This window comes from Lonchura striata, chromosome 14 (genome assembly GCF_050655825.1).
Source record: "Lonchura striata isolate lonStrDom1 chromosome 14, ASM5065582v1, whole genome shotgun sequence".
NCBI classification, from domain to species: Eukaryota; Metazoa; Chordata; class Aves; order Passeriformes; family Estrildidae; genus Lonchura; species Lonchura striata.
Window position 1 is genome coordinate 11,950,768 of NC_140716.1, and position 24,595 is coordinate 11,975,362.

The 24,595-nt window shown below is 41.8% G+C and overlaps 1 long non-coding RNA gene across 1 annotated transcript in view; it reads right to left on the reverse strand.

Annotated features, from left to right (window-relative positions):
- Nucleotides 1–24,003, reverse strand: part of LOC146766087 (uncharacterized) — a 100,400-nt gene extending 76,397 nt beyond the window's left edge. The window contains exon 1 of the long non-coding RNA XR_014958543.1: nucleotides 19,151–24,003. This is a non-coding gene — a long non-coding RNA (uncharacterized LOC146766087). The remainder of the gene's footprint in view (nucleotides 1–19,150) is intronic.
- Between the last annotated feature and the right edge of the window lie 592 nt (nucleotides 24,004–24,595).

Sequence of the window (24,595 nt, forward strand, 5' to 3'; positions counted from 1 at the left end):
TTTTAGCACAAAATGGTTTAAAGCATTTCCTGTGAAGACCCTAAACACTGGAGCCCTTTGCCACCCTGATCTCTGTGTGACAGGTTTCTCATTGATTGACAGCATCTCTGATGGGTTAGGTTGGAGAAAAATGAGCTTGTTTAGGAGAGCAGAAGATACTACAATTAGGTTTTTGCAGTCCAGCGAAACAGTGACTGCTAAAAGAAAGGCAAGTGGAGAAAAATGGTTGCACGTGTAACACCCTGGGGTGCACGGGTACATTCATCACCTTGTTTTATATGACACACTGGATGAATGTTGATGAAGATTGTCAGCATCAATGTCAGGGAAAGCAATTCCATGAATAAAAGAGTCTGTGTTAAAACACTCTCCACCAGGAAGAAATTCACATTATTACTTTAATAAATAAACAACCTACAAAATGGAGCAAAGCAGATAACTGCAGATAAAGATAATTTTTTTATATTAGTTTTAAAGTGGGCTCCCGTTTACTGAAGACAGAGCTCTTGTGGTAAGCACAGAGCAACCAGACTGAAACCTTGGAAAATATGAAAGCCACTGAGCACACAGCAGCAGCAATGAGAAGTGCAGGACTGCACTACATTAAATGTTATATTTACATTGCTTATGTCTTCTGTTGATGTGTAATGTATACAGTCCATTGTCATTAAACCTCATTTTATCAACTAACACGAATTTTAATTCATATTTATCACTTCAAATGATATAGGAAATACCTCCTAGAAACCTGAATTTTTGAAATCATTACTGAGTCCTACAAATAATTCACTGTCCATTAAAACAATAAAAACAGGCTACACTCAGCAATCAAAAAAAAACCCACCAGACAATAGAAAATCCAAAGCAAACCAGGAAAAAAAAAAAGAAACCAAAAAACCCCAAACAAAAGAGTATTACCTGATGTACTCCCAAATTTCTTCAGTAGAAAAACCACTTAAACACCAAGTTTTTGAATATATTTTGGGGTGGAGGTGGACCCAGCCAACAGCAGCCATGCTCTTGTGGAGCACTGCTCCGTCTCATGCTCATGTCTGGCAGGGACCAGGGCCCCGCAGACCTCCCTGTGCAGGAGCTCCTTCCCTCTCCTCCCCACCTTCTCACGCTCTGCTGCATCTTCACCTCTGCCCTGCACCTCCCCTGCAAGGCTTTGGGTGTTTGGCCTGAAAGAGCCTCCACAGTGTGACAATAAAATGAAATTAAACGCTCAGAACGGTTTCTCCCAAAGTTACAGAGGAAGGGCCCAGCTCTGCCCCAAACCCAGCTGACCCCTCCACCTTCCAATCCCAAAACATCCCCCCATCCTGCGGGTATTGCCATGGGCTGCTGTGAGCCCAGGGACAAGGTCTGAGCCCAGTGCTCACATGTGCATCCACATAGCCCCAGGTTTTCAGAACTTGGAGCTCCCCCTCCAACCTGCAACTTGAAGGGATAACCCCTGGGGAAGGTCAGTTCTGCATCAATAAGGAAGGATTGGTTCATTTTGACCATGCAATCATTGAAACATCCATTGGGTGAGGATAGCAGCAGGATGAAACCAGGGATTTCACTTTGCAACAAACTTTTGGTATTAAATTCTGAAAACTTAGCCTATTTTTGACTAGCTGTGGAAAGTCAAACTTTTGAGATAAACTGCTTCACTGAAATTTCATTTTAAGGATTATAATTTTTATGGATGTCGTACTTGCATGTATCTATACCCTCTATTAAATGCAAAGCATACACTTTTCAACATATTTAAGGATATTTAATGAGTTTAATAAACTTAAAGGGATGTTATATCTGTTCACTCCATAAAGATTGTTTATTTCAGGAAATAAACCATTTTGAAATGAGTAATATGACTTTTAGAGTTATGACTATGTCATTCAATTAGTTTCTGTAATTACTGTCATTCCACACAGTATATGCAGTGTTAAAGGAGAGAATACATTTTGAGGAATTACAGTGTAGGTGTACAACAGTTATTGTTAATGAGCCATAAACTTCAGTCTCCTGCTCTGTAAATTCATGCCAGTGTAAAGTAATTTGGCAAAATAAGTCAACAGTTACAGTTGGACAAATACTGTTGTATTTTAATATTCTCTGAGATTATTATCCTCTAGCACATTTCGTACCATTTGTTTTTCCTCTATATTTTAAAACATCATCCTACTTCTAAGAAATACATTGTGAAAGAGGCAAGTAAGAGCTGAACAGTACAGAATTCTCCCTGCTCAGTTGCTTGTTGCCTGGACTAAAACAGAATTTAAGACTCTTTGACCTCCAGTTTTGCCTTAACTCAATTTCAGACATAATAAAGGACTATTTAAACACAACCCTACATTTTCACAACTCATGGATTTAGAATTTGTTTACATGAGCAAGTGGCACATGTCAGCAGGAGCAGAGCTGAGAAGGAAGCAATGCTGAGGCCCAAACAAAAATCACTGGAAAACTGATAATTCTGATAACTGATTTTTCACTTGGAGTTCACGCTACCCAGTGCCTTTCAACTGGGAATACTTCCCACTTGACAAGAGAAAGTTTATTGTATTTTTCTGATAGACTGTCTTAGGAAATACATGTGTCTGCCAGTTTGGGAAGGAGACTCATAGCAAGAAAGAGGGAAAAAAAAAATCATGGCAAGTATAATTTGCATTCTATCCATAAAATAGGTAAATAATAATAATTAATCTTCTTCCTACAGCAGAAGATTGGAATTGTCTAGCATCTCCAGAGCCTGGCACTGAACAACCAGACACAATATGCTGATGAATGTTAACAGAGGTTGTTCTGTTATACACAGGCCACAATAAAATATTCATCATCTTAAAACAATCCAAAAAAACCAAAAAAACAACCCCAAAAAAAAAAAAAAAACAAAAAACAACCAAAACCAGGGTGTTGCCATGTCACTCAAAGGAAGAACTTTGATCACTATTTTCTTTGTTTCAAGTTCAGGGAATCACTACTGACAGATTAAAAAAAGAACAACCCTATTCTCTACACTGATATACAACTTCAAGTTGCATTTTTCCTTTACTCTTACTCTATGTGTAGGATACCTGAGGCTCAAACTCAATTCACTTTTTAGTGAAACTTTTACCCTGTGCTACACACTGCAGTGGTACAGGAGGGATGCTTTTAGACAATTGTCTATATAGACATCGACCAGGAGAAGCCAGCTATCTCAGAGTTCACCCAGTTGCTAGTAAAAGTTCAATATCACAGTTAGTATCCCAGATCAACACACACCAAGAAAGAGAAAGAAGAGAAAAATCCAGAGAACTTCCATTCTATTTTAATTACTTTAATAATCTCTTTAATTGCAGAGCTAGCTTACAGAGAAGCAATAATGCAAACAGCACATGGCTCAGTTTTTCTTACTCTGCACATCAAAAATGCATATTCAACCTTACAAAATGCAGGATTTGCAGCATCAGTGGTGGTGCTTTGCAAGCAACATTCCAACCATACAAGCAGTAAGCACACAGCCAGCAACTTGCAAGCTACAAACTAATTCAGATTTTCCTTCTCCATCAATGCATCACCTTCCCTCAAAATGTAATCCTTGGCTCACCTGAAGTTTGACTCGAGTATGTTCCAGAGAAATCTATTTAGAATATCTTTTGCCTTTTAGTTTTACTTTCCTAGGAAGCAATTGTTGTGCTATAGGCTGCACAAACAAATAGATCTCAATTGTCACTCAACTTCAAGAAAAAACAAACCAAAACAACTCAATCACAGAAGCAGCAGACCACTCAACATTTCTGGGTACTTATGTACCATGTGCACTCTTTCTCCAGGTCCTTGCATACTTCCTGCTGCAAGCTCTCAGAGATAACAAATAACGTGTTTAGAGGATGACTGAACCCTCCCCAAATGTTAAGAATGGCAGAGCCCACAGCTGCTCAGCACATCTGGCACAGGAATTGGGAAGCTTTTGGTGCTCCCCAGCCTCACCCTTCCACAGCAAGGCTGTACCTGCTGAACCAACAGGGGAACTAGCAGAGCACAAGGCTTTATTGGGACTTCTCTCCCCTCACTATGGCACGACCATGGAATGAGAGATCTCTCCTGCTCTCCAATTCTCTCTCTGCAGGAACCCCAGGCACTCTCCAGAGGGCTCACTGATAACACAAATTCCTGTTGGTCCATTGGTCTCATTTCCCCTCCTGCCCTCCACCAGAGCCCTGGGGCTGATAAACTCTGCCCCAAGCACCCAGAGGTGCTGGCAAAGGCTTGTCAAACATCTCAGCAGAGCACCCAGTTAAGGTCATGTCTTGGAACACTCTTCCACTCCTTTCACCACCTCCTGCCGGAACTCACCCTGGGTCAGGGGTGGCTCCGTGTGGTGGAAAAGTCTCTCCTCCAACCTGTGCTTTCAAAAAAAAGCTCAGAAGTCTTCTGTTGTTCAGTCTCAAGGCAGTTTATTGCAAGTTATCTACCCTGACATCCTCTCTGACTCCCGACTGCTTCTTCTCTCCCCGCCCAGGGCTGCTGTTCTCTTTTATATGGGACATTACGTGTTACATGGTTACAGTTTTCCCCCAATGCCTATTACCTATATTAAATGGTGCTTTTCTATCTTTTATATGGGACATTACGTGTTCCATGGTTACAGTTTTTCCCCAATGCCTATTACCTATATTAAATGGTGCTTTTCTACTCTAAACCAATCTGTGAGTGCCAACATCACCAAGAACATGGAGGGAAGGAAGAAGAAAGAGGGAGGACAGGGCAGGCCCAGATCCCTCCATCTTAAAACTTCTGACCCCCATGTACAAAACCAAAACCCCCCTGTACAGCACTCAAAAATTCTTCCCTCTACTTTATAACTACTTTTACTATCATATCTAGACTTTTGTGACTTCTTGTTCTTCCTGCAAGGTTGGTAAATCATTCCATGGCTCAAACCCAAAATCACAGCTGTTCCCAGCTGCCTGCCAGGGTCTCAAATGCTTCTGACCTGGAACCTCCAAAAATGTCTGAGAGACATTTTGGGTTCCAAACAACCTCCATTTCTTTTGAGATCCTTCACAACAAGTGAAATGAGGTGTGGCTGTGGCAGGCTACGCCTGCCCCTGCTTTGCCACTGAAGGGCCACCCCAGCCCCAGGCAGCCAGAAAGGGACAGCAGAGGGTTTGGGATCTGCATTTACACTGGTCCTGTAATCCCCACATGTCACACGTGGTGGAGGAGAGATGGAAGGGTGGCAGATGTTCCTCTGAACCACAGGCTGAAGTGGCAGCTGCTGAGGGGCTCTGCTACACCCAGGGGGCAAAGACTTCTCTCCAAGTCTCTTTCCTGCCTTGCTTTCATGCCCCACTCTTGAAAAAAAAAATGTGAGCAGCAGTTGAAAGCAAGCTCCAGCGGCTTTAGAGGAAGCAAAAGGAACAAAGACCTGGCATATTGTAGCTATAACACAGTTTGGGTAAAAATTCCCAGTTTGTAATTTGTCCTTTCATTAAACTGTAATTCAATAAATCAATTAAAGTACAATTTAGTAAACAGTGGAACTAGAATGCACCAGGACTGCTTTTCAGTGCACAGCTGCTGTTCTTTATGGATTCAGAGCTGAAATTTGCATTAAACAGAGCAAAAATGGGAGCTCCCCTCTCTGACATGCCAGAAATCTTCATTTGTAGTCATTTTTGTTATTTGATGAAGATTAGTTTTCAGTCACTCACTCTGACAGTAGAGAAGCTGCAGAGAAGGCAGTGAATTAATACAAACACGTGGATCATGCTCTGCATGCCTCAAGGACTGAGCTCCTAAAACCAACTTCCCTTTCATCTGACAAAGATAATTCCTGATATTTTACCATAAGACCATGCCCCCTCCAACCTCTACCACCTTATGCTTTATCTTCTCATATCATAGATCTCTTACAAGTTCTACACTAAATCTCTAGTGTACATTCATACAAAAGAAGGAATAAACTACGTTTAATACAAGTGCCTCAACAAGCAGAAGCTCTTGTCAGATAAAGCTGCATCTATACATAAATATATTCACAAAGGAATTTTGTAGCATCTGGGAACCTAGATGAAAATAAAGAGATTATAAAAGTTGGCCCCATTGAATCATAAATAACAGAGAAAATGCACTCAAGTCCTCCTTCACACACAGCTGGCTGTTGAGAGAGTTTGAGTGAGCCCAGGTATGATTTTGGAGCAGAGTGCTGGGCTGGTTGAGGGTTTTGTGCATACCCAGGGAGTTCCAGGCAGCAGCATGCCAATACATAGAATTATCAGCACATCAAAGGCATTATATTTATCAAACCCTGCCACAGCACATTTAGTAGCTGTATGATGGATGTTGTTGTAGCAAGCAAGGAACACTTTGATGTACATGGCCTTCTTTGATTAATGAGGGCTCTTGCTGAGAAGCTGCATATGGAGTAAATTACTCTTTTCAAAAATGGCTGATTTGCACTATTGTACTAATTATGTCACTAGCTCGGAGTCGGTTCCAGACTCAGTCATCCAAAATAAAGAAATAAAAATTCACATATACAGGTCATGATTTTGTCACACACATGCATCAGCTCAAAATCCTCTAGTCCTAATTAAATTAACTTAGAGTTTCTTTTTTCTGCAGAGAGCACCAGTAAGCATTCCCTTCCTCCACTGAAAGCTTCTATAATCTAGTATACTGGCAAATAATTTCCTTCTCAGCAATGAATGCAATTTTATGGTAAATTCCACTGCACTTATAAGAACGTTATAAGAACTCTGAAGACATTTCAGTTTTTCACAAAAACCCCACAACACATCTGTCCAAAAAAAGCAAACTCCCCCAAAGATGAGGGAACCACAATAAACGAAGCATGCCTCTTAAAATCTTTTTCTAAATGAATTCTACCAGCTAGAGAAACACTACAAAAGTGAAGTTATTCCATTAGCCTCGAGTCTCTAAGCATTTGATGCCTTAAGCAATTTATCCACTTAGCTGCAGCAACAAAAGTATTTCTTAGAGAGCATTAATGCAGTGTTAATGTCCTTAAAATTTTGAACAGTAAATATTTTATCATGGTTATTATGTGTATTTGCAGTCTCCAGTTTGTTATTATGGGTGGCAGAACCATTATTTTGCCACGATCACATGAAGTGAACAGACCAAATTTATCTTTGGACATCTAAGCAGGATGAAAGCAAACACCAAATCAGCATTCAAGCCCATGGGGAGTCACTCCACTGAAGATAAAATAGCTCCTTAAGTGCTCTTTCTGTTAGAAAGTTCAGATTTAATCCAGCTTGGGCTTAATAACTCAACAGTTTTACTTAACACTTTTTGTTGCAGTTGCCTGACAGCACACAAACTGCCAAAAAAAAAAAAAAAAGAAAAAAAAGAAGAAATAAAGAGTAGCCACCTTAACCCGATAACCTGGGCAATAAGATATCATAAGACACCCTGTCAGGCCACACAAGGGAAGGTTTAAAAAGCCTGGTGAGATTTGCACAGAACCAGAGAATGATTTGAGTTGGAAGGCATCTTGAAGATGATTTTGTTCCACTCTCTGCCATGGGCAGGGACACCTTCCACTGTCCCAGGCTGCTCCAAGCCCTGTCCAGCCCAGCCTTGGACACTTCCAGGGATCCAGGGGCAGCCACAGCTGCTCTGGGCACCCTGTGCCAGGGCTGCCCACCCTCACAATAAAGAATTTCTTCCCAAGATCTCCTCTAACCCTGCCCCTGCTCAGGTTGCAGCCATTACCCCTTGTCCTGGCAATCTGTAGCATTCAGGTGAGGGATTGTTTCAAGTCACTTGAACAAAGATTTGCATCTGACACACTTAGTTTCACAGTTCTAGAGCACCTATGACATTTCCATGGGCTCCAGTCAGCCAGCTCACACAGATCTGAAGCAGAGTGGATGGGTGCAAGGCATTTTCTCTAGAGATTTCTACACCTATTTCTGAATTACTGCAAGGAAGAGAAAGATTCTGTAAAAGGTTTGGTGTCCATATCAACAACATCACTTTCCATTCTTTTCCACAGCACTCTTTTCATCAAAGCAGTTCTCCAGGTGTATAAATTTATATTAGGTCTCTTGAAAAGATAATTCATAATACCTGCACTGTCAATAAAATATCCAGTTAGGCGTTTCCAAGTTGCTTAGAAGGTAGCAACTTACAACTATCAAATCTTCTCTGAAAAGACTTTTCTCTTGTCATAGAACAAAAGCTAGAAAAGATTTTTTTCCAAAGCTATATTGGATTTGATAGAAGCAGCCACAAAGGGAAATTATGAGGGGAAGGAGCTGAGGAAGAAGGCCACTCAGACCTCTGACAGGTCTCCCTGGACATCTATCTGGAAGGTCAGGAGCTCACCGTGGGGAACTGTGCTCACAGCAAAACACAGCACAGTCACCATGTAGAGAATACATTGTTAAAAACTTGATGTAAAAATCCCAATGGCAATTGTAAGTTGTTTGTTGAATGTTTTGTAGTTATGTAAAGTTACAAAGTCAGTTACAAAGTGTTTGTTGAAGATTTTATCGTTATGTAAATCCCTTACTGTCAGGTATTGCCTCCACTGCTCCCACTCTCCTCTAAAATAGCAAACTACCCAAGAACACAAAGAAGGAGATTATGTCACCTAATAAGCAAACATGGAACTCACATAAGACTTAGTAGAAAAGAATTACCTAACAAAACCCCCTAGAACAACAAGCCACCATGCCAATGAGCAATTAAACTAACATCTCTGACCAGAGAAAACACAACTTTAAGACCCTGGTGAGAACCTTTGGCCTTCATCCCCTAACCACAGCAGGCCAAGAGGAGTATAAAGAATATAAACCTGAAACCAACATGTGGGTGCTGAGACTCTTGTGAGGAGAGAAGATCCAGCTCCACTGGACGACAGAGCTGATATCCTTCTCCTCCACAGCATCTTGGGAGAAGCAGTGGTGGGCACACACCCCCACAGATCCCCTACCTAGACTGCTTCCAATAAAAGTGAAATTTATAGAGCTGGCCACGTGTCATTCATAACAACCAGGCAGCCCCTGAGGGGTTCCACAGACTTGCTTAAAATTTGTGTAAAATATCACCTATTAACACCAAAATAATTCTAGGCCTGCTTACAAAACACATTAAGCTCGTGGAACTGTATGGGCCATACCAAGTTAGAAAGGAAGAGAATGGTCTGCCTAGAACTGCTGGCTGAGCAGCAAACTGCAAGGAATCCCTTTGGTACTGTTTTGTTATTTATATTTTTATATTATTAGTACAGAAATTAACCATTATAAACAATAACTTTGTATTATGCAAAACTGTTCTTGGCTCTCGTTTTGGTGTAGTTTCACTATCTGCTTCTTCTACTTTCTAGCACCCAATTTCTTTAAGAATACGTTAATTTTTTAATGAATTTAAAATGTTAGGGGCTACCTAGCATGTACAGAGCATAATATATCTTATCTACCCATGTAAAAACAACATACAGAATCTGGTTGTGCTGATGGTTCTTTGGTAAACTCTGAGATTTGTTCAATTCCTCCGCCCCTACATGCAAGTACAGCTCCCCAGAACAGCTGAGACAACTCGGGCTCCAACTTCTAGGACAGCTTACAGCCTGACTGTTTCAAGCTCTCCAGGAGGGAGAACAAGTCAATTTATTAAAAATAATCATATTATAATTTGGTTTTAGGTCTGGTTTAGAAAAGTATTTGGAATGTTTAATGGTTTGGTTTAAATCCAGAAAGTGAACTAAAATTAAGTCAGGAACCCTCAATAAGCCTTTACTTCTGGTCAGTCATATTGAGAAACTCTGTGTTAAGTAGTCTGAGCTTGGCAAACAAACAGATTAAAAGGTTCTAATAAGTCCTGCTTAAATTTCAAAATAAGATGAGAATATATCTTGCTGACCATAACTGATATTTTCATCCCTGATTTTCTCCGACTTCCTGACAGCCTTTGAAGCCATAGGCAATGTGAATGATGTTGTCAGCTGTAGATGACAATTCCACCCCCAAGAACATTCCAGACAAAATGTTCTTGTCCAACAATTCTTCCAAAGTCAAAGTTTAATATTTCATCTGTTTCTTGTTCCTCAGCCAAGAACATCTGCCTGTGAAAACTTTCCTATTACTTTATCTAATGTAACTAACTACATTATTCCAAACCTTTCATTTTTTCCCCAACAACCCCACCATTAATTTCCCACACTAGGCAAACTAGAAAATTAGTTTCCAACTCAAAATTTGAAATAGTACAGAGGTATATGCTCAGATGATAATATTCTGTGGTAGAGAGATGTCCAACCTGATTCTTATACTACAAACAGTGTAAAATAAAATAAATGAAATCATAAAGAGTACAAGTTCTGCTAGAAGACAGCCACAGCTTGCAGTGAGCCCAAAAAGACTGAGGATATATCAAATGCTGTAGACAAAAGGATCTAATGCTGACCTCATATTAGCTGCAAACTGCTGGATCAGCCTGCTTCCTCCAGTGTCACTCATTTGGCTTCAGGGCATTTTAAATAAGCTTTTAATGCTGGAATTGTTACTGTATAGCTGGAGAATAGCAAATGTTGACTTCAAAAAGCAAAAAATAAAAGCAAGTTGGGCAATTGCAAGCTGGCAAATCCAACAATGGAACAAATTCTGAAGGGAGAAAAATTAACGATTTAGAGGATGGTCCTGGGACAAGAAAACTGAAAATACTGAGAAGGGAGAAACTGGCATGTGAAGATACTTAGAGCAGGACAAGTGTAGGTTAGCTAGAGGTTTATGCTAATTATTAGAAAGGGATTTTACCAATTAGAGTTGTAACAGTCTGAAATAGATTTATGGTTGGCAAGGAGAAAATTACACTAAAATCCCAACAAAAACCCCCATTACCAAACTCCTGCCATCATGCTGGGACAGTGTGCACTGCCCAGGAGGCCTCTCCAGCTACGTGTTCCAGGTTATCTGTAATTTGTCTCAGAACCAGGATTCATGTCCGTGGCTGAGTACCCAAGCAGCAAAGAATGAAATTCTGGCTTTCACAAGGAGTGCAGCTTTTAGAGGACAAAATAATATTTTGTTGTTGTTGTGCATTTGGTTCTGGGGAGTAAGAAATATGATGGGAGGCATAGATGTTAATTTATTGTCAGTAAGGCAGAATTTTAGGAATCATACTCAGTATTTATGAGCATGTGAAAGAAAAATAAAGTGAAGGGAGGGGGAAGACACCAAGAAGTAGGAAATTAAGCACCTCACCCAATGGTCTTTTGAGATCCTGGAGCTAAAGTGCCAAGTGCCAGCACCTGACCAGGAATGAGTCTGGGCACTGTTAATTTTCTTCTGGACCTCTCAATTAATCTGTGCTAATGCTGCAGCTGCAGAACTGGAAGGAGCAAAGCAGAGAGGTTTTTGGAGCCCCTTGGCCAAAGGCAGGACAGGGCACAGGGCTGCCCTTGTGTCATCATGGGCATCAAGCCCAGCCAAGCACAGAAGCGTATCCAGAGTGCAACCACCTGGTTTTTACCAGAAAAACTGACACTAGGTTGGCACTGACCGTGATAAATGGATAAACAAAAGGTTGAAACTCTGATTAGCTGACATATTTTCCAAATATTCCCATTTTGCATCACGCTGTTGTGTCAGGAGAGGCTCGGCAGCAGCACACATCCCCCACAGGCTGGTTTGCTGTGATGAGAAGTGCAAGGGGGCTCCTGCTTCAGCTCCTGGGACTGAGCCTAGCACAGACTTGGGCATCATTTCAGCACTGCAAGAAAGTTAATAAGGCCACTTACGGTTTACAAACTACCTCCACTTGCCTTGACCACTGTAAGCCTCAAGCAAAGCTGTCATGAGCCTTTTGTAGGGGAAACCTTAAGGGCTTTGGCTAAGGCTTGCTGTCAGAAAAGTGCTTGAAATGAATTCAAATCACCAGGCTCCCTTACTGAAGGTCAAACACAACATTTGCAGCTGGAATTGCCAACACAATAGCAACATGAGGGGAAAAATAAAGACTGCCTGAGAGGAAGACTCCCTGTTAGTGCTTTACTGCCATTTGGGGAAGAGCAAAATGGGAGGGGGCAGGCAGAGCCATGGAGCCTATCAGAAAGGTGAAACTGCCTTCAAAACAGCAGCTAGCCCAAATATTTGGATTCACTTTAAAGGCTGAGCCAGCCCATGCCAGTGCTGCAGGAGGAACCAGGCCTGACCACCTCCCTGCCCTGTGCCCCACAATGGGTCAGCTGTCTCCTAGGGAAGGGAAATCTCCCCATCCAGCAGGATAAAGGAGCCCTGAGAGCTCCTGGCAGGCAGCCCCATGGCCCTTCCATAGCCACCATCCAACAGCCCCCACCAGCCCTCCCTCAGCAGAAAGAGAAACCCACCCAAATGTGGCTGTGGGTGTCCTGAAGAGCCAGGACATCCTAGGGGAAGAGCTGTGCTGTAGGGCAAAAGGGTCAAATGGAGGGGATGGCAGGTTTTCCCTCTTGGCTCGTCCCACAACACGCTGCTTGGCATGGGAGTGACTTCCAGAAAGCTCTGGTTCCCTTATGTGCCTTCTCCTTACAGAGACTGGCAGCTGTGAGAGAGCTTCAGCCCTCAGCACACATTTACTGTGAGGAGGGTTCTCTAACAAAGCTCAGCTCAACAGGAGGGTGACTCCTGACCCCAGCCATGCCCTCCCTGCCTGGCTGCAGCCATGGGTGCTCTGCTATCCCCAAACCAAGCAGAGAGACAGGCTCTGCTCTGCAGAGCAGCAAGAACAGAGCACAGGAGCCAGGCTGGGCATCACTGGGGCTCCTGGGCAGGAGCAGAGGGTGGTTACAGCCTGGGGAGGTTGTTTTGGGCCATTCAGACCCATCAGAGCAGAGCTCATCACTCTGACAGTGTTCTTTAATTTCAGTATGAGAGTGCAGAAGTAAAAAAAAAAAAAAAAAAAAAAAAAAAAAAAATCAACCACATTTAGTGGAACCAATCACTTCGCTTTGTTTCTTAAATAATTCATCTTTTAGGCTCAGCCCTGGCTAAAGGCCTAGATTTAGATCATTTTTCCATTTTCCTGATCCAAATAATACAGTTATAAAGAAAAGCATTAAGAAAGATATGGCAAATTTTCTCTACTCAAAAGTTCAGCCCTAGTGCATACATTTTTGATCACCTCTCTAGAAAACCTGTCTCGAACATTTATCTGAATTTGTATTAAAAAGAAAAGCAGTGTTCTTGTTTGCAGTGAGCCAAGGTTCAAATCTTCCAGAGAACCAGATGTGAGGAAGGCAGAGCCAGAGCAGCAAGTCCAGCACCTGTGTGTGCTGAGTCAGCAAGCTGCTCACACCCCCACGAGTGAACAAGAATAATAAGATTGGCCCCTGGGACCAGAATCAATCTATTAACCAATATGATCTGGAGACCTTGGGTCCTCTCTCATATTTTCTACAAATTGTATTGCTTCTTGGTGAAAGCAAAATCCTTATGGCACTGCTATCTCGGGATCACAGCAGCATTTTTCATAGTATCTTGCTGCATAAGAAACTAAAAATATTAAAATGAAACCAGGTATCAGTTCATAGGGGGGAGGAGAGGAAGAAAGCCCTATGAGCAAAGTAAAAAAAGGAAGAAGAAATTTATTTTGGCAGAAAGTTTTCTCTTAAAAAAAATCCTAGAATCTTATTAGAGTATGTTAAAAAAAGATACAAGGAAAAGTTTTGTAGGCATCAGTAGTTACACTGAAGAATACACACATCGGAGAAATTATAGCATAATACATGAAATTTATACATGTTTGAAAGCTGACTAGGATCTAGCTCAGAATATTGTCTCACAAGCACTGCATAATTCTGCTGGGTCAGGGTAGTTGCCAACCACCCCACAACTTAAGAACCTCCTGTTCAGAATGCAGTATATAAAGGGGTTAGAAAGATGGAGAGAAGAGTCAGTTTCAAAAAACTAAAGTTAGTTTTGAATTTGAAAAGCTTAGAGAAAAATCCTCCATGAATGGTAACAGTTTTTGCCCTTCCAGTAAAGGATGTCAAATGATTGTGACCCTGAATGGGAGCACTTAAGATGCTCAGAATAATAGAAAATGCCACAAAGAAAGCACAAAGCAAACACTTGTGGTGAGAAATCACTATGGCCCTTTAGCATGAAATAGCTGCTTAGAGATACCCAGCTGTAGCTGTACCTCTGCTGACTGTCCCTCTCAGAATAACTTCCCAAACAAAACAGCATATTTGCCCTCATGATTAAATCGGGTTCCATTCCTCCTCATTTTTTTACAAGAGAGGTTTATCCCAGTTGAAGTGTTTTGGAAACAGAATATTGAATATGCTCGACCTCTTGCATAATCCTCTTTCCTAATTTTAAAACTGACCATTATTATTAGCAATACTGTTGCCAGAAATAAAACATTAAAAGATAAAATTAGCATTCTCCCATAACAGCTTCAATCTTCAATCTCCATTTTTTTTCCTGTGTTTTATTTTTTCAGAAAATGCCACAGCACTCATTCCCTTGAAAAAATGACCTAGATGTCCTCCTTTTTGGTGGGAATGTAAAAAATAGGAATGAAGAACATGGACCTGACCCATAAATGGGTTGAACTGAGGAAATTGTACCAAAAAAATAAAAGGGTGTGGAACTGAGTCTACAGCTGGGTAAAATGGGAATTTTGAAAGTTTGCAGCTCAAAGAGAAGGAAGATTGGGCCCAGCCTGTTCCCAGGGCAGTGCACACACACAGAGCTTCAAGTGGTCTAAATTCACCCGAGCACTAGCAAAAACAGAATTAGCTGTCATTATTCCTAGGAATAAGAAGGGTTGATCCAGTAGACAAAGTCAGGATTTTGGAAAATGATCATTTTAGTTGAATCTGGCAGCCACTTCACCAGCCAGCAATCATTGGCTTTTAATGTTGATTCTCAGGAACTGCAAGATTATCCAGGAAAACATTTACTTTTATCTTTTCTCTCTGCAGTTCCTAGCTAAAATCTGAAAACCAGGAAAGTGCCTTTATATTACTTGTTAAAGCAGCCACAGGTTGCCTTGAATCCAGTGAGCCTTGCTGTAGCACTGCATTTGTTTTCTTTTAATAGGAACCAAAGCCTAAATATCACATTTGCTGTGTTGCCCTTTTGCAAATAAACCCTGAAGGAATATGAGGAGCAGATCCTGCAGTTAAGGGCTCTGCAATGCCTGCAGTAACACCAGTCTATGCATCTGACTGAACCATGCCATTTAGCAAAGGGCAGAGAGAGGAACAGACAAGGAAAAAAACTCTCATGCTGCACACAAGCTAACTTAAAATAATAATTTTTTTAAAAAAATACATATTCAAGACACACAACTGGCCATTTCCTTCTTGTTGTTATTTTATTTTTAGTACCCTTTTAGCCATTGTGTCATCTCCGTCAACTTAGTTGTTCAACTCAATTTTTGAATCTCATCAATAAAATACAAATTATGTTCAAGGACCATTTTATGAAGTAAAAAAGTAGACTTCATTTATTAAGTCTCACAGTCTTTCTTCCCTTACAGGTGGCCTGAAAGCAGCTTGAAAGCACATCTCCCTGTCCCACCAGACTCAGTTTCTCATGCCAGCTGTGTGGTTGGTCCCACTGGGGAGAATTTGTCCTAAGAGGCATCACAGTCCTGACTCTGATACCCTCATTTGTTGCAGAGAGCACATCACACCAGCAGCAGCTCACTGGGAAATGCAGAACTACTGAAAACAATAAATCATAAAGGACTAAAAGGAGCACCCAGACCAAACTCCAGGATGAAAAGCACAACCCAGCTTGAGCACTGTGAGCATGCTTGCAAATGGCGCCATTTCTAGCACATTAGATAGTAGCTGATTTAGAAGAAAAGCCTGGGGAGCAAAGAAAAACTGCATTCTTGGTTTGTTCTTCTCATAGTACTAAACATTCAATTTTTGTAATAAAATGCTTTTAAACTTTCCAAATAAATAAAACAGTAACTACTCATATTAACAAAAAACAAAGGAACGTACAGCTCTAAGGTTAGCATTAGAGACCAGCAGTCTCATACATCCCTTTGTGGTCACACACAATTCTGCAACAGAGGCTTACTCAAGTGAATCTCAACCTTTAAATCCACACAACAAGCCCAATTACCAAGCCTATCATTTCACACTGAACTCAGTGCTCAGCTTTCTTTTATAGCCAATACTATGAAATGGTTTAACTTTGGGCTATAATTTTCCTAGAATTTTGCACCATTCTGGTATCTTTTGTGGCACCAATTCCGCAGCCCAGCTTCCATTTTCAAGAGAAAAGCAAAACCAACCAACCAACCAACCAAAGAAAACGCAGAAAACAGAGGCAGCCTTCCCACAGGTTTCTGAGCAGACACAGCAACCACGTCTGCCATCCCAAGAGGACTGCAGCCACTCCAATTGGGACTGCTAGCAGCACGCTGGCCAGAGGGGTGTCAGCTTGTATTCTGACTTTGTCAGGGCTCCTCCTTTGTATCATTGCAGGGATTTTTGTCTTTTTTCCCTTTTCCCAATAAATTGTATTTCTGACTTGGAGACTCTCACTGCTTTTGCTTTCAAACCAGAACACCTAGCTCTGTTATCTAATTAAAACATCAGGCACAAAGCTTGCAGCACCCAGTGCCCCTGGCTGGCAGCTCTGTCCCCTTGTCCCCAGGAGCGCCCCAGGTCCCCTCGGTGTCACTGGCAGGACAACCGCCCCACACGCGCCATCCCCCTGCTCCCAGGAGACAGGCAATCCTAAAAACCATCTTGCCACGTTTTCCCAGCCTGCAGACGGGTCAGTGCAGTAAAAATAAAACCATCAGGCTCTGTGTGATCCTGAGGTTCCTCCCAGTCAAACCTCCGCTGTCTATTTTGGGAGGTGTCGCCCGTCTCGGAGCTGTCACCTCAGATGAGTGCACAGCTGTTCTGAGGATGTTGTACCACAGCTCCTCCCTCCACCAGATCTGCCTCTGCTGTTTTTTCCCCTCCTTCATTGCACGAGTTACCTTAGGTGCCAGGAGAGTTCCCTCACAGAATTTATTGTAGCGATCTTAATTAAATTAATATTCCTGAGTGCAAGGCTACTGGGATCTGAGGCTGGTATGAGGTTCATCGACTTTCACTTAGAGGGTAAAGTTTCCAGTTTTCACTCTCATGAGGCAATATGAAAAATTTATGACAGAAGCAGGAGAACTCTTGCTAGAGGCAATGACATCCCTGTGCAATTAAAACACTTTCAAGTGTCTTTTTTTTCCTCCAGTCTCCTTCCACTCATCTTAGAAAACAATATACAGAGCAACTTTATTCTGCACTGTACATTTTTAAGTTAAAGATCTGTAGGCAGTTGACAAATTATAACCTGATCATAAAAATTTTCTTACAGTTTGAAATGTAACATATTGTACAAGGTTATGGCCAGATGGTAAGTAGCTTTTTTCTCCTTTTCTTTTTTTTGGGTAAGAAAAACAGTTTAAAGCTTTCAAGCAATAGAAGAAACTCCCTCCACAAATAGCAACAGAGAGGCTGTCTGCACTCCTTGGAGATGACAGATTTTACTGAAGCCCTCACCGAGCAGTTGTGGGAAAGGGCAAGGCTGGTTTGGAGAGCTCCCAGGCCCCAGGGATGCTGCCAGCACATCCCGAGTGCCAGGCTGTGCTGGGCACCCACACCAGCAGCCCCAGGCTGCTGCCAGTCCTGCAAACCCTCTCAGAGCATCAGGGAGAGCCCTTGGATAAAGCCCACCAGATCTGAAAGCCACAAGTTTGACTCTGAGCAGCCCTGGGATGGGATGCCTTTGAAATACACCCACTTTATTCTCTCTTATTTTGCAGAGCTGAGCAAGTTAGAGCTTTGGGGCAGTCAGCTTCTTTGTAAACCAACGTTCAGCTCTTGCTGTGACTGCAAACTATGGGGAATAAAGCAACAATAAATACTTAATAACCAACACAATGCAATGGTTCTTTCTTATCTCATCACAGGACATAATTTTTTTGCACAGTGCATTGCAGAGCACACTGCAGTAACCAGAGCTAACTCTGAAACTTGGGAACAACAGAGACTATTCTTCCCATGACCACGTAAAATTCCCCTTAACAGCATGTACCCTGACAGAAAAATTTACCTTAGTATCACATGCTTAATTCTGAGAAAAATTTACTTCAGTATCTCATGCTAATCCTTGTTACCTCTGGATAGTTAACATCACTGCAATGCAGTGATCTATAAAAGAAAATACTGGCTATTATTGTTGAAAACAGGAATAATACAAAAAGACACTTATAACTTCTTAAACTCACTTCAAAACTTAGACTTGAGTGATGAAAAAAATGTAGATATTACAAATGCCCACCAGCTGATGTAAGAAGCAGAGCTATATTGTGTTAAATGCTGCCTTACTCTGATCATAATGGCAGTAATACAAATAGGGCATGGATTAGGGTTGAAGAAAGTTGTACATAGTGAAAGGTTATGAGAATAAATTTACTATCATTTTGGAATAAATGTACTGTTTTGTCTTTGGAATACTGAAAAAAAACCCTCTTATTCCAGCCTCATATTGAGTCTATTTGTCTCTGCCCTGCCACCACTTCCCTCCTGCTCCCCCTCACTGTAGATTCAGTCTCTCTTTGGACAACATTTCAGGATTGGGATGGTGCACACACTATCTCAGGGACCCAAAGCAATAAAAAAACCCAAGAAACCAACAACCCAGCTCTCCATTCTCCCCACAAGCCCATGACCCACGGTGGGACACAGCAAAGCCCTGCTGGAGCCAGCTGACACTGCACAGTGGGCAGGTTCTGCCTTGCAGGCTGCAGGAGAGCTGGAGCAAAGCCTGTCCCAGACCTGCACCCCAGGCTCAGGGCAGCTCTAAAGGCCAACCCAACCCTCCTGTGAGCTCCTGGGGTGGCCAGAGAGCTTGGGCAGCTCCTGAAACGAGAGCACATCTTTGGTATCAGCTAGATGAACAGCACCAGGGAGGCAAGATGTTGTTTATCACACCACACAGAAGGGTCTCCCTGTGCCTTTTGTTGCTGCCAGGGACTGGCACCCATCTGTTGCCTCTCACCAGACATTTTGATCATCTGCTCGTGCAGCAGTGGTCTTCCATAATTTACTCAGGCCCTTTCATCATTCCAACTGTGTACTTAAGGCTCAACCACTTTGGAAAAAAATAAAGCACAACAGCAAGGAGAGTTTTCCTACCTTAGAGAGGTTTTTCAGTCTTCATGGTACGTAGACAAGAACACCTGAGCGCCAGAGCTGGCAACTACCACGTCCTGAGGCAGAAGCTCCTCCTTAAGAGAGCTTCTTGCTGATTGCCCACAGCTGCATTGAATTAAACACAGCTGCAGGTGTGCAAGGCTTTCAGGTGTTACAGTGAATTAAACAGCTTCAGGTGTGCAAGGCTTTCAAGAGTTATATGGGACTGTAATGAAGGGCAGTGGTTTTTAAGTGACACTTGTAAGAGGACATAAGGAGAGCCCTTCAAGGCAGAGGTAAAGGGAAATAAAGTGTATTTCATTATCGGCAGGGATGTCTTGTGAGAGAAACATGGGCTGGTCTCCAGGATGGGGCCCAAATCCAGAGAGTGGCTGGATCCCTCATTAAGATGTGGATATTTCTGAATCAGTGCTTAAGGCAGCAGGAGAATGGCCTCAAACAGAACTTGCAGCTCCTGGGAGAGAGGAGAGGAACCAGCTTTTTGAATGCCATTTTAATAGCTGAAGCAGAGTGAAACACCACACAGCCATGAAATTCATGACAAAGAGGAAAGCAAGCAAGGTGCTGTCATAGGGCAGAGCTCTGAGAAGTACTGATCCCACATTATGCACAATGTCCCTCTCACTCAGAGCTTGACTTTGAACATATGCAAAATAAGTAATGTTTGATGTATTGATAAAGTAGCTGAAATGTCAGCTCACTGGACAAGGAAGAGAAGACTGTGATATTGCCTTTTTTGAATGCACCAAAGTAACCTTGAACCTGTTCTTACCATACTGCCAAGAGATTCCTACAATAGAAACACAAAGATAAACAGAGATATCAGCTCAAAGCTGAATTTGGAAGGAAAGGATAACCACTGGATACAGTAGCTTATTAATGTGTAGGTGGAGATGACAGCACAAAATACAGAGGCAGGAACTTCTTTGCTGTCTCCAAAACATCCCTGCTAACACTTTGTGTTCTTGAGGAGTGAGGACTGCTTTGCTGAGCACAAAATCAGGAAAACTGTTTATCATTTCTTTCCCATAAAGAAGAATTCCTATAACCAAACTGTGAATGTTTTAGCATCTTCCCCTCTCTTGTAAAGATAAAGATGGGGGTTTAAATCACACACACACACAAACCCCACCTCTTCTGTGCACTCCCCTCACCTGGAAGTTGCCATCCCCACAGCTTGAGGCAATCAAGGCTATCACCTTCAATAAAGGGGCAAATTAAGATCTGTTCAACAAGCTCTGTATTAACTTCAGTTGAACACAGGCACAGAGCAGAAATGTCCTGGAGTATTTCAGCTGCTTTTAATGTGAATGAATATTTCTGTCCCAAATTAGAACAGTATGAGAGTAGAGCACCAGATTGGTTAGAAGGTCTGGACTCTCATACCTCTGTCATAAATGCCATGGAAAATCTATCCAGCCTTCAATGTTTCTGTGTAAATGGGGAACACAGGACTGCTTCACGTGGTGAGAGATTTGTGATGGTAACAGCTTTAGAGCACACGAGCACCTCAAATAACACTGCAGTCAGGAACTACACCAAATAAATAAAGGATAAATTGGACAAAACCCGAGACAGGCATCTTTACTTCTTCTGACACTCTCTCCCCAGCCAGTGAACAGATTAACTTCAACAGTTGCTGCAGCCTAGTTAACGAAGGCAGGGATGCAGGGCACCAAGGGCAATTGATACTGCATTATATATTTTGCCAATTTAGCCTCAGTGAAGAAATCTATACTCCCCATCTGCACAGGGTTTTGCTAACACAGCACAAGACAAATAGTAACCACCAGCTGTAATAAGTGAAGTGAGGGATGAAGGAATTCATGGAGTTCAGGATAGTTTCCCAAAGGTCAGAAGCTCACATCACCAAAACAGTGCTGGGGGAGATGTGGGACTTCCCTGAGAGAGCAAATACAAGCCCAAATGGAAGAATTCTGTGTGAGAGACTGTATCGTAATTGGTGTCATGGAAAAAAAACCCTCTCTTTTCAAGGCAGAAGAAACAGACAAGATGATGGAGGTTATAAAAAGCATCTTGCACTGTAACTGACCTTGAAACCCTTCTTTTCTCTCAGCCTGATTAAGGGAAAAATACTTAGTTAGACACTCTCTTTGTCCTCCACATGGATAAGCACAAGAAATAGGAAAAAAAAAAAAAAAGAAGAAGAAGAAAAAAAAGGAGGAGGAGAAGAGGAAGAGAAAATCAATACAAGCTGTCTTCAGTTTAACCAGAATGTTACAGTGAATGGGTTTATGAAACCTCCAGTAAAGAGGAGCACAATTGCTCCCACAACAGCAGAAGTTGCTAAATTTTAGTGTAGTGTAACTTTCTAAGGTGTCATATAACAAAAAGAAAATGCAGGTGTTCTTACTGTCCAAGGACAGTTCTTGTATTAGGGTGTATAAATTACTAACCTGGAATTAACTCATCTGATCTAATGCAGGGGTTGTGACAGCAATCACTACTCTGTGCTGCACAAGAAAATAAAAAACCTGCCTCACACATGGGAGGAATAAATAGAGATAATGGGAAGTAGCTCTTCCCATCTCTCAGCAAAAAGATTTATGCTCTGAAAGAAGAGTTTACACCCCATCAAGCCTCTTTGGTTTAAGTATATGGATTTAAACTACACAAAACCATAATTGTCTACATTTTCTTGATAAACATCCTGGTCAGCCTAATGAGCACTGGTGAATTCCTGTCCTTGCTGGGGTCTTGTAGCTGTCAGTCCCACAGGAAAATTCTGAGTTGTATGAAAACAGAATCCAGCTCCTGATTTCTCTCTCTCTTCTCTTTCTCCCTTACATAGATACATATATATTCTCATTGAACCAGCTGCATGATCCTGCCTGACAAAGACCAGACAGATACCAAGGCAGAGAAATAGTGACTATAGAAAATAAGCAGATGGTCTTTCTTCACTATGCAGGTGCTGTTCAGCAATTTTTCCCACCAGTGAAGCTGCTGCATTTTGCACAATGTTTTCCCAATTCACCAGACAATCAGGAGCAGAACAACATGAATGCTCTGTTCTGCAGCGATGTGCTGAGACAGCAGGTTATCAGTGGTGGCTCTGAAGCTTGCTGACATCTGACATGAATTCCTGGCATGCTGACTTTTTAAAAATCGATGGGGACAGACCTCAGAGTAACAGAAATAGCTGTGAAGTTTAACACTGCTGAAACTGTTCAGGCTTGATTGGCTGGTGAACATGGAAGGTCAGAAAGAGGAGCACTGGATCCTCATCAGTAGGAACAGAAGCAGATTATTATAGAAAAAAAAAAATCACCCTGAAGTTTCATAGCTTACTGTTCCTGTGAAACAGCCGAGATCAGGAGATGCATAATGTGCAGCAGACCTCTTCTTTATTAATACAGCCTTAAACTAAGGATGAAAAATGTACATTGGCATACAGAAAGGCTCAATGGAGTGTTATAAAGCCATTGCTTGACCTCCATTTTTGATAATTTTAAAGCAGTTCCTAAAAACTTTCTTTAAAGGAAGCACTTTAGCCATAGAAAGATTGTTTATGTTAATTAGACTTCTCTCTTTGGAGTGGAAATGGGGAGGGAACTGCTAAGCTCCTGGAGAAAAATACCTATAAATTTAAGCTTTACTTAAAACATGGATGTAGCTTCTTTGCCTTCTTAATAAAGCAAGTATCTCTTCAATCTAGACCAAATTACACACTCAAAACTGCAAACCACCTGCCTACAGAACTGATGAAGCACAATTCCTCATTCATCTTGCTCATTTATACATGCTAAGAAGGCTCACTGACAGAAACACCCGTTGAGTCAATGGAAATATAAAAGAAAGTCAGCAAACCACTTTGTAAAGCTTTGAGAAAATTAAAAAAAAAAGGATTGTAATTTTCCTTTCTAAACACAAATAGGAATGAAAACTGGATACAGAAATTTTTGACAGAATGAAAACATTTCTATCACTATTTTTCAAAAGGATCTTGCACTTATAGGTTAAAAAAGGCTTCATGCTTTAGAACACAAATAGGATACTAATAATATTAATAAATTTTATTGAAACTTAGTAAAAGGACATTGTCAAGTGCTTTTATGTAGTTTCTAATGTAGGTGTTTCACTCTCCATTGATTGTATAATAACCTCTCAACAGTTTGAAAATAACATCTCTCGCTCTCTGTTCCCCTCGTTGGTAAACACAGTTTCTACAGTATGGACCATGAACCAGGATGGTAATGGACTCCTAAATTCAGGAGCACTCAAAAAATACATCAGTGGTAACAACTGAAGTAACAAATCCTTAGTTTGTGCTCCTTGAACTTCAGCCTCTGCACTCACATGTTTGTGCTGGTGTTTACTAACATTTATTTCACTTGCCTCCTCAGTTAAAGCAGTATTTTTTCATACATTGCATAGTGTGCCACATCTCCAAGCAGAATTCTGCATTGATCACTGGCACCATGGCATGGAAGATGCCCATTTTGGCAGGGAGCATGGGTTCAGAGTGCCACAATCCAACTCTTCCTCGTGCTTAAGCAGCCAGGAAGAGAAAGAACCTCCAAGAGCCACGTGCTTGGGAGCTTCCCAGCAGCTCTTCCATAAAAAGAGTGGGTTGGGTGCACATTCTTCTCCCTTATAAGAGAGTGACTTCTCCTCAGTGTGGGCTCCCTCCTTTTCCTGGCTCACTGCCTTCAGCTGCTGAAGGGTTCTGCTTGTCACAAGCTGATCTGTAGGAGAACCATCTCCTGCCCTTCCCTGGAGTGTGTCAGAAAAGACCACCAGCCACACCCCGTTAGGGGAGAGGCACAGCAGAGCCCTTTCTCATCTCTTTGCAGAGTGAGGCTGCACGTTATGGGTGGCCAAGGAGATCAATGTGCTGCTCAGACTTTGAGCATAACATCTCTACGGTCCTCGCCATGAAAATCTGCAGGGCCACCACGGAGTACCTGCACAATGACAGTGCCAGCTGCACCCAAAGTGCTTATTCCACCCTCCCAGCAAATTCTCTTCATCCATTCTGTGCACTTGCTATTTAAATGATTGGGGATTCAGTGTGCTGAAATTACCTTATCTAAAGATATCCCCAGCAGGGAGGTGCCCCATTTATTAACTCTCAGAGAATTTTCTTTTGAACATTATTTTGTTCAATACCATTAAGCCAAAGCATTTAAAAGAGAAAACAACAAAAGCATATAGAAACAGAATGCTAATGATTTGCCACACAGAAGGGAGGTCTTTGAGTGATCTCCAAACTTATAGGAAAGTAATTTTCCCCTTTAAAGCATAAAAAGTTTTCAGGTCAGTCCATCCAACTCAGGTTTGCACAAAGTCACTCCTGTTGCAGTTTAAATCTTGCTCAGCTGCCTTGTGGGCTTACTCCGGTGATTCCCCAGAGTTGTGGGATGAAAATAAGTAAAGTTATCACCAAATGGTCAGTTGGCAATT